At 37.2% G+C, this 9,742-nt stretch overlaps 1 non-coding gene across 1 annotated transcript; it reads right to left on the bottom strand.

Annotated features, from left to right (window-relative positions):
* Positions 1 to 8,674: 8,674 nt before the first annotated feature.
* On the bottom strand, positions 8,675 to 8,756 carry Trnas-aga. Its single transcript has one exon. It is a non-coding gene; the product is annotated as a tRNA-Ser (tRNA).
* Between the last annotated feature and the right edge of the window lie 986 nt (positions 8,757 to 9,742).

Genomic DNA, 9,742 nt, shown 5'->3' with positions numbered 1-9,742 from the left:
CAACCTTGAATGTGCCGAAACATATTTTTATAAACTTTATATATCGCTCGGTGAACTTGCCCCGAAAACTTTTAACCAGCACAACGACCTTCGGTTAAAGTTGCGGAAAATCCACAATCCCCCCCCCCCTGCCGAGTGTCTGTGTGGGTGGGAAAACTTTGTCTTAAAGTTCAAACTGGAGCAAAAACTATTTGCCCCAAATGCGGCGGCCACAATGCATTCCTCCTTCTCGGATCTCTAAAGCAAAACACATAGATACCTATGTGCATTTACGGGGGTACATAGTATAAAGCATGCACTCGGTCTGGAGTCTGAGTGTGTATATAACTCTTTTTTATTTGAATGCCAGCGCATTGCCAGACATTGCACAGTGGTCCACTGGTAGATGGTAAGTGCTTTAAATTAGGGGTTTCCATTAAGAGATTCAAAAATTTCTTAATAACTCACAGAAACCTTACAAAAAGTAATATGATTGTAGTTATAGGCACTCAAATAATTATATAAACTAATATTCAATTTAAATGATAAAAAAAGCCAACTAAAAAAATAATTAATTTAAAAAGATTTTCTTGTTGAAATTTAATAGCCTTTATTTTTACTAATACAATAATATTAAATTACATGAAAGAAACTTTTAGAAATATGCTTGGAAATATTTATATATTTAAATTTTTGTCGAAAAAATGAGATTCGGATTTTAGTCAAAAATACGATTTTTCTTTACGGTTTTGTAATCGTAGTTTAGCCAAATTAAGGCGTACAGCTAAAAGACCGACTGTATTGAGCAGCTTTCTAAAAATGCTAACGATCCCCATCACGTTTAGGAACATTTATTTTTTGACCAATTTTCACTTTTTTTAAGGGGTTACATCATCCTTTTTTGCGAAAAATGGCAAAAATTAAAAATTTCCAGGTTTGAATGCCAATAGATTGGAAATTAAACTACGAGTCCAACGAGATATGGCGTTCCTTATTTGGACCTTTATTTTTAATATAGCATCCAAAAAACTACATTTTTAAGGCGTTAAAATGGGATTCAGATCTTAGTCAAAAATACTCATTTTTCTTGCGGTTTTTTAATCGTAGTTCGGCCAAATCAAGGAGTACAGCAAAAAGACCGACTGTTTTGAACAGCTTGCTAGATATATTTACGATCCTCATCATTTAAGGAGAAATTTATTTTTTGACCAATTTTCACTTTTTTTAAGGGGTTACATCATCCATTTTTGCGAAAAATGGCAAAAATTAAAAATTTCCAGGCTTGAATGCCAATGGATTGGAAATTAAACAACGAGCTCAACGAGGTATGACATTCCTCGTTCTGACCATTACTTTCATTATACCAGCCAAAAAACTGACTTTTTAGGGCGAAAAAATGCGATTCGGACTTTAGTCAAAAAAATTAATATTGTAATAAATGTCAGGGTGTTAAAATATATTATGTATCTATTTTATAATTAACAAATAGTATTTTTTTAAATAGACTTTTCCGGGCAGTTTTCCCACTGTTCGTCAGCGACGTCGCAGCTGTTTTCGCGAGCAACTTGAGCAACGTCCTTGGCCATTCTCCTGCTTGCACTTAAGCCTTTCTCTCGCCGCCCCACAAATCTCCCGCCAACCCCCTGCCCCACCCCCATTTTCACCACCCACCGCTGCCGCCCAACTTTTCCTCTTTTTCCTGCTGCTGCTGCTGTTGTTGTTGTTGTTATTGTTGTTGGCTTGTCTGGCGTTGTCTGAAAAGTTTTCCATATTTTTAGTGCCAGCGAACCAGTGAGAGAGAGCGAGAAAGAGATAGTGAGAGCGAGACACACAGATAGAGTTTTCCAGTTTCCCACTTTGCAATAAGTTTCAAACTTAAATAAGGATAATAAAATGCTGTCGACTGCAGCAGCTTCCTGTGACTCTCTGTGTGTGTGTGTGTGTGTGTGTGTGTATGGATGTCTCATTTGTTCGCTTAGGTACACCCCAACCCACCACCCACCACCCACCGCCACCCACTTTTGCCAACCCCCTAAGCCAACGTCCTTGGGTTTGTCTGCTCGCTGTCTGCTCTTCCTGCGAAGCAACAACAACACCATTGCCGTAGAAAGAAGAACAAGGACTTTTCCCAGCAACCTTGCCATTGCCACTCCCACCCAACCCACCACCACCCAACCGCCCACCGCCCACCATCGCTCCCACGCCCCCTTTTCGCCGCATGATTCACTCGTGAACAACTTTTTAACATAATGAAATCAAATAAAATGTAGGTAGAAAGCTGATGCAGCCAAAGACACCCCATACACACATTCCTATATATCCCATAGATACATTTATATATACACATATAGATATATATATATAACTTGTGCGAGTTGGGGAGAATAACAAAATATATATTCCAGTTGTCTGCGGCTTTAGCTGCTTATTCTGTGGAACACTTTCGCTTTCCTTGGGAGCAGCGGAAAATAATGCAGTCGCAGCTACAGATACAAATACCGATAAAGCTGCGGATACGGATAAAGATACTTAAGTTACTTAAGATACTTCTTCCGGTGTCACCACTTAAACTAAGCGGTTATTGGAGTACATTTATCAACTTTTCAACATATCCTCTTTAAGATGTGGGCACCTGAGTAATCTTATTTATTAGATGTGGTGATGTAAGTTTTAACAAAACCGGAAGACCATTAGCTTTTTAAGACTATGTCAATTTCCATAAAATAATAATTTGGTTCTATCATAGAAATATATTCCATATTATAATGAAGTCGATCCTAAATATTTTTAATTATACAAAAACATAAGCAACTCTACCAAATTTTGCTTGCAAAAGCCAATGGTTTTTCTAGAAAATTTAAGGTCTTCTAGTTTTTTCAACACAATGTCATGGAATTGTATTTAATTATTATAATCAAGTCAATTTTGGAATTAAGCATTTTTGAAAGAAAAGTAAAATATTACAATAAATATACAAAATTCATTTCTAGTTTCTCTATCAAATCAGGTAAAATGTTATAATAAATATCAAATATTATATAGAATACTACAATATTAAGTATAGTTTACAATTAATTGTTACTTTTGAATCTTCAAATTTTCCAATTTCTTGCACAAAAGTGACCAGGAATTTCCCATCCAGATAAAATATTATTTATTTCCTTTTAAATCTTAAAATAACAATATACTGCGCCCTACCAAATTCCTATTACAAATCTTTGTTTTCGGGAAACAACAGACGTTGGCCCTCCGGTCGTATATTATTTTCCAGCATGTGAGTACCATTTTCCCCGCCGCTTGTCCTGCTGAATGGCTCCAATTGAGCCCAAATACAAAGGCGACTCATTTCAGTTCATTTCGATTCGTCTCTGTCCAATTCAATCTTGTCCCTCTTTTCACTGCAATTTAAATATTTTCTAACAATTTGCCCATCCCAATTGCGAAATGAAAATTAGTAAAACAAAAAGAGTGGACAAAAAAAAAGAAGTGAATGTAGAAAGGGGAATCCTGCTGCTCATTTTGGCAAACAGCCTCTGGCAGCTGCCTCAGTTTTCCCTTAGCTTTTCCCGCTTTTCCCCCGACACAATGACAATTGCAGAGCAACTGTTACAGTTGCCCCACCTTCGGACCCCAATTTTCATTTCAACCATTCGGAAACTGCCTCATTTGTGTATGATTTTCTGCTTCAAATGAGCTCGTCTTCGGCATTTATCAGCCGATTTTTTAGATTGGGAAAGCTTTCAATATATGTTGTGGGGTATTTTCTTAAAGTATTATATCAAATGAATCTATGTTTTGTATTTTATTTAAGAGATCACAGTTAAGCTTAACAAACACATATAAAATTCCACTGTTTTTAATACAAAAGATAAAATTATGTGACTTCAAAAACAATGAAATAAAAATCAGCATCTAATATGATAATATTTTTGGTATTTTTCTGATTTCCGATAAAAAATATATCTAAATGTAAGTTTAAATTAAGTTACAGGTACAATTTAGTTTATATTATTCTTTAACTGAAATTCAAACCTTGTTACGGTAGAATCGAAAGATTCTAATATATTTGCTGTTTAAAATGTAACATATTTAAGTTTAAATATCTAAAAATATATTTTTAGTTCGGTTTGATTTTGGCATTTAAAATGTTGTTTAAAAGAAACTTGTTCTTTGTTTCTATATTTTATATCCCTGACTTTTCAGCTTCCAGTTGCGTGCGTCCTGCTTTAAGCTTGACTTGGCCAACTCCCTGTGACCCCTGCCACGCCCCTCCGGCGACCCCGCCCCGACCCGCTGCATCTCCCCTCTCTCCCCTCCCACCTACCCACCGCCCACTCATCCTGCGCTTCATTTCGTGCGCTGTCGTCCATCAGTGAAATAAAAATGTCACTCCCATTGCAATCCATCACGTGACAAATGTCCCTCTGCCGCACTCTGCTTCTTCCTCTTCTGCTTCGGGCGTAATAGCGCCGAAAAAAGGAGCAGTGCCAGGATCGGAAAATACAGAGAAAAAAAATACTGAACTTTTAAGGCAACTATAAAATTTTGTATTTCAAAATCCATGTTGTAATGAATACTTTATAAAGGAATTGTCATACCAATGGTTTAAATTTTTGTTAATAATATAGATATAACTTACAAAATATATAAAATATCATATTGCTTTGTCACAATATTTTCAAAACGAATATCAGAATAAAGTCCATTTTATAATAATAATACGAATATTGCTAGTTATTTTCCGAGTTCTTATCTTAGTAAGTATAAAATATATGAGGCTCTCTATGGAAATCCGGTCATCCAAAACTGAACTTTGAATAGGGTTGCCACCCTATAATTACTAAAAGTTTTTCGGCCTTAAGTCTTTGAGAGGCTACAACTTTTAAAAGAGTGAACCGATTTTCTAAGATCCAATTTTGCAATACATATTTAACTTATGGAATTTATAAAATCTGTCCTTAATAAGTTGGAAATATATCTATAAACTAGTAAACCGAGATAATATTCAGTATTACTCAATTGAAATTGATATTTAACAATGCAATCTCAATTGTTCTCAGTGCAGTGGGCGGAGTGGGAGTGGCAGGCGGCCAAAAGCCAAAGCCAAGCCCAGTGAATGACGTGACATGGCGAAAAACTTTTGGTTCGCCAGCAACACGCAGTGGGCGTGCGGCGGTGGGCGTGGCACACACACACACCCGCACTGCCTTTTTTTTTGTATTTTACCCATTTTTTCGCAATCTTTTTTTATATTCCTTACTCTTTTCTGGTATGTTATTTTTATGCGCCTTAGTCTGAGTTTGTCTTTTGCCTCGCTCCTTTTCTTCTTCGTTTTTTATTGTAGATTGCATCCAAAATTTATGTTGTGTGTATGTGTGTGTGCGGGGCGGAAAATGGGGGCGGTGGTGTGGGTAAAGTGGGTGGTGGGGCGGTGCAGGACTTGGCCAAAATGGCCGCTCCAAGTCGATTATTTATAAGCACTGACAGCGTCGCGTCAACTTGATGATAAACTATGTTTGCCGCGGCGTCCTAATTGAAAATAATGTTAGTCTGCCCACCGCCCAGCGAACCACCCACCAGCCACCCCTCCCCCCTTTTTCACCACCCCCCCAAAAGTGCACTCAAAAAATTGTGGGTTTAAATTGGTTCTTTAAATCTGAGAATTGAAGCATTTTCCTAAAATCTATAATCTATTTTAAATTGTTAAAAAAAATCAAAAACATTAACGTGTATTTTGCAAATATTTTTTTTAGCATTTAAATGTAAACTTAAATAAACTGTAAACTAAAATATTTTCTCACGCTTAAATAGGGCTAATTTTGGTGTGTTAGAAATGTATTCAAAAATAAAATATAATAGATATTTTAATTGTAATTTACTGACGCAACGGTTTTACAATTTCCTTTAAAATTACTTAAACGTTAAGTATACCGATTATAAAATAAATAAATACTACAAAAAGTATTCTTCGATTTCTAATTTTCTTTGAAAAATTTTCATAAAAAAGATAAATAAAAAAGAAAGTATTTGGTTGAAATCTGAGACACCTAGGTTTAAGTAAAATTTTGATAAAAGGCAACAATACGTACATATGATTCATAAGCTTTGAAGAACATAGTTTTTTTTAATGTATTTAATTAATAAAATATGTAATATAAATTTGTATAAAATATAAATTATTTTTTTTAAGCTCTATATTTTTCTAAAATAAATATGGATTTTTTCCGGTGTGATTGCAAAAACTTTTGGCCGGAGGAGCTGTAGGCGCACTGGACGTATACGCAATGTCACGTAGGTGGTGGGCGGGCCAGAAAAGAGACAGCCGTCCAAAAAGGGGGGGAGGGAGTGCGGGGGGGCGGCAAAACAGGGGTGGTGAAGAAAAAATGGCGCAGCCCCCGAAAAATTGCAATCAACTGCAAAATTGCCGACGTAAACGATGGCCAAAAAAGAAAAAGTACAACAAGAATTTTATATCGTCGGGGGTGAAAGGGAAAGGGGGGCGGGGGGAGGGGTGGAAAAATCGAAACTGGCAAGGACCAAGGAAAAGCGAAGGAAAACTGCAGCCAGCAGCTGCCAGGACACGTACATCCAACAAGCGTTGGAGAAGCCTGACGCTGATGGAGTCAGGAGCCAAAAACGATGTTTGCCCCACCCCCTTTTCGCCCCTATTTGGCCGCCCCTCCCCCTTTGCCAACCCGCCCCCCACCCCCCACCCCTCACCCCACCTGACTGCGTTTTTACTTCCTTTGCATTTTTTTTGTGTGTGTGTGTGTGTTGTTTTTTGCGCCAAGCCCGTCGTAAAAACAAACTGAACTGAAAAGCAGCCCAAGGAAGCAGCCAAAAGGAAAGCAACCTCCCGACCCCTCTCCTAAAGTTGCATCTCCTGGGAAATTCAGGGGGGGGGGGGGTGGAGCAGAGGCGCAGGGGGAGGGGGCGCAGGTGGGGCTGAGGCCCAAGGAGCTCCAGCAAAAGGCCAAGGAAGCAACGGAATTTAGTGGTTCGTTGTGTGAATTTCGACATGCCCTTGTTTTCCAATGCGTTCGATTGGGAAAACTTATTTTAATTTAAGGAGTCTAAAAATAATGTTAAAAAATGTTAGATATTAAAATTTAGATATTAAATTATAGGTATTAGATTTTAAACATTTAGAAAAAGTATTGAGCACAATCGTAAATTGCCTTATAATCATGGAAATATTTAAGCAGTTTGTGATAAGCGTCCTTTGATGATAGGTAATTCGTTGTAGAATTGGAATATAAATATTAAGACAAAATATTATGGCAATATTTTTATTTTTTCAACTATAGCGTATTAACTATTACCAGTTGTCTTATGGAAATATTATAAGGCATCTAATGGGATTTTTAGTATTAAGGATGAAATTGGACGGATTATTTGGAAACCTATAAGATATGTATTGTCAATTAAAGACTATAAAGATACCATTGAAAACTAGAGGTTGTTAATTTTTAAAAGTTTTTCAGCTATCCCGCTAAAACTAAAATGCTTTATATTCCGTAGAACTTAAAATAATCAATTATGTTCGGATTTTCGGTGGAAATGGTATTGATGTTCCTTAGGATTCTAGCCGGACTCAAAAAGATTTCTATAACACCCTACCCCCGATATCATATGATTATAAAAAACAATTATAAAAAACTATGAAATTGGAACCTTTTTATATATAAATTACATTTTCAAAATAACTATTATCATTTTTAAAACCCCTTCTTTAATTTTCCTTTCAGCTTCCTGGCCAGCCGCATTAACCCTTGATGGACTGCGTGCCTGTTAGAGTAAAGTACACACACAGAAAAACAGGCAGAAATTCCATTAATTTTTGTCCTTCTTATCGCTCGGTGGCTCAGTGGGTCGCCTATTGGAGGGGGTGGGCCGCCGCCACCACTGATTTTCCCGCTTTTCCCCATTTTCCGCCCACTTGCCGCCCACTGCAATCTTTCGTTTTCAGGGTTCCCTGCGTGCCGCTGTGCAGCAGCTTTGGCTTAGCAGCGTCACGTGCTGCAGCGCAAACTTAACGCATTTCCGTGCCCAAGGAGATGCACCACCCCCCAGCCACCCACAGCCACCCACTGCCACCCAAAACCACTCAACCACCCACTGGAGGAATGGGGGGAGGGGCGTGCTCAAGGGCCTTATTGATGGCAGCAGCGACATGGCTGCGAAAATTTATTGAAGCGTTAAGTTGCTGCCTTCGGAGACTCGGTTTAGTTTTCCCCCAAATCACTCCGATTTTCCTATCGAACCCCCAATCCCCCCACCCTCCCGCATCGCCACTTGGCAGGTATGAAATGCTCTTTTGCATGACCCCTGACCCCCCAACTGCACCGCGCCTTCGAGTGGTTTTCAGTGTACACTCGTCCAGCTGCTGGTCAATACACGAAAAATGCATTACGACTGTGTAATTCCATTTAATTAGTTGCCCCAAACAAAGCCAGCAGAGATAGGAAAGTAAAAACCAAAAAACCATAAAATGGGGGCAAATGGGAGTTTAAAGAGGGTCTTTAGATCTTAAAATACAATAATATTTAAACAGAAAATAGTAAAAACAAATGTTAAAATATGTTCATTATTGAAAAAAAACCTTAATAACATTAATTAACAAAAGGTTAAGTAAGCTTAGTATCTTAGAAAATATATATTATTAATATTTCTTAAAAAAAAATTGAATACAATTCGCAGCCGGTAGGATTCGAACCTACGCTCCCAGAGGGAATCTGATTTCTAGTCAGACGCCTTAACCACTCGGCCACGACTGCTCTATGTTTTGGCCAAATTCCATTTAGGCCATGACATTTTAGCCAGATTACTATTTAATTGTCTATTTATAGATAAATCTGTTTATATTTGACCATAACAATTTTTGCGATGAGTTTCTCAAGGGGTTTTATATAGATAAGATTATACAATCAATATTTTTAAAGAAACTTTAAGGTTAGACACAGGAAATGTTTTATAGATTACTTATTTTATAAATAAAATAAAAAAAGTTAAGCAACAAAAAAAATACATATAAAAATATTTGTCAATGAGTTTTTATTCCAACACAATATATAAACGATTATAAATAAATATTACTCATACGCAATGTTGGCACACGGAAAAATATGTATTTCATTGGAAAGTTTAAGAATAAAAAATTATCTAAAAGTTTTGATTAATAATGGTTTTTGATTTAATTTTTAAAAATAGGTAATGCTTATATTATATTTATCCAAGTTGCTACCTTTTTATCACAGTGCTATCGTCGACTTGTAACTGCAACAAAGAGGCCAAAAGCAAACTCTACTCCATTTTCAACGCTTTCCCTGACGTTTGCCCGGCCAATCAATGTTCGATTTATCCATAATTTATTTATTTTAGTCGCTCTCATGAATATTTCCCCTCGAATGCAACGGATGGATGCCACATTCCTGGGCAGTTATACAATTTTGCATTGGCAGGCGATTTTCCATCGCCATCGGCTGGGGGAAAATGTTTACTCGCCGACTCTTCATGTCTATTAGGGCAAATTAATTGTCTATTTATTTTTTGTTTACTGCCGCCTGCCATCAAAATAATTCGACATTTAACATGGCAGGTAAGCTGGCAGCCTTTTCCTTTTTTTTTTTGGAGTGCAGGCACATGACGATCCAAATCGAATCGAAAACCACTTGAAAGCAAACAAGTAGCTCCCCAGCGTTGTTGTGCCATTAAAAATGAATTAAAGATAAGTTTTGGGGACGGTAGACCTTTGTTTTGGCGA

The sequence above is a fragment of the Drosophila subpulchrella genome, chromosome X, assembly GCF_014743375.2.
Source record: "Drosophila subpulchrella strain 33 F10 #4 breed RU33 chromosome X, RU_Dsub_v1.1 Primary Assembly, whole genome shotgun sequence".
Taxonomy (NCBI): Eukaryota; Metazoa; Arthropoda; class Insecta; order Diptera; family Drosophilidae; genus Drosophila; species Drosophila subpulchrella.
This window is presented reverse-complemented; position numbering and strand designations above follow the sequence as displayed.